Below are 1,482 nucleotides of genomic sequence, written 5' to 3'. Positions count from 1 at the left end.
CCACCTTAAGGTGGTGAAGGGGTTTCAGTGCCTGGGTGATCCCAGAGGCTATGTTGTCGGGGGCTAAATGCCCCTGGTAGGGTCTCCCAAGGCAAACAGGCTCTGGGTGACAGGTCAGACGAAGAGCGGTTCAAAAACCCTTGTGTTTGTCTCCCCCCCAGCTCAGCCGTCTTGTGTTGGAGTTTACCCCGGTAGATGAGAGGGTTGCATCCCTTCGCCTTCAGGTTGAAGGGAGGACTCTGACAGTTGTTTCGGCCTATGGGCTGGTACAGAGTACCAGGCCTTCTTAGCATCCCTGGGGAGGGTGTTAGAAAGCGCCCCTCCCGGGGATTCCATCATTCTACTGGGAGACTTAGACGCCCACGTGGGAAAAGACAGTGACACCTGGAGGGGCGTGATCGGGAGGAACGGGCCCCCAGCTCTGAACCCGAGTGGTGTCTCATTATTGGACTTATGTGCAAGTCACGGATTGTCCATAATGAACACCATGTTCAGGCATAAGGATGTCCATCGGTGTACTTGGCACCAGGACACCCTAGGCCGAAGGTCGATGATCGACTTTGTAGTCGTATCTTCTGATCTTCGCCCGCATGTCTTGGACACTTGGGTGAAGAGAGGGGCGGAGCTGTCCACCGACCACCACCTGGTGCTGAGCTGGATACGCTGGAAGAGGAGGAAGCCTGAAAGACTCGGCAGGCCCAAACGAGTAGTTAGGGTCTGCTGGGAACGTCTGGTGGAACCCTCAGTCAGGGACGTGTTCAACTCCCACCTCCGGGAGAGCTTCTCTTAGGTTCCGAGGGAGGTCGGAGACATGGAGTCCGAATGGGCTGTGTTCTCGGCCTCTATTGTCGATGCGGCTACCCGTAGCTGTGGCCGTAAGGTTTGCGGTGCCTGTCGTGGTGGCAATCCCCAACCCGGTGGTGGACACCCATAGTAAGGGATGCTGTCAAGCTGAAGAAAGAGTCCTATCGAGCTTGGCTGGCTTGTGGGACTCCTGAAGCAGCAAGCAGGTACCGTGAGGCCAAGCATGTTGCGGCCCGGGGCGGTTGCAGAGCAAAATCTCGGGCCTGGGAGAAGTTCAGAGAGGCCATGGAAAAAGACTATCGGTTGGCTTCAAAGCGATTCTGGCAAACCGTCCGGCGCCTCCGGAGGGGAAAGCAGTGCTTCGCTAACAGTGGGAGTGGGGAGCTGCTGACCTTGAAGGAGGATATTGTCGGGCGGTGGAAGGAATACTTTGAGGATCTCCTCAACCTGACAGACACGCCTTCCGTGGGGGAAGAAGAGACGAGGTGCTTGGGGCTGGATTCGTTCATCACCCAGGCTGAAGTCACCGAGGTGGTCAAAAAACTCCATGGTGGCAAGGCTTCAGGGGTGGACGAGATCCTTCCTGAGTATCTTAGAGCTCTGGATGTTGTCGGGCTGTCATGATTGACACGTCTCTTCAACATTGCGTGGAGGTCAGGGACAGTCCTCCTGGATTGG

This window comes from Cyprinodon variegatus, unplaced genomic scaffold (assembly GCF_000732505.1).
Source record: "Cyprinodon variegatus isolate N-32 unplaced genomic scaffold, C_variegatus-1.0 Scaffold1931, whole genome shotgun sequence".
In the NCBI taxonomy this organism is placed as follows: Eukaryota; Metazoa; Chordata; class Actinopteri; order Cyprinodontiformes; family Cyprinodontidae; genus Cyprinodon; species Cyprinodon variegatus.
This window is presented reverse-complemented; position numbering follows the sequence as displayed.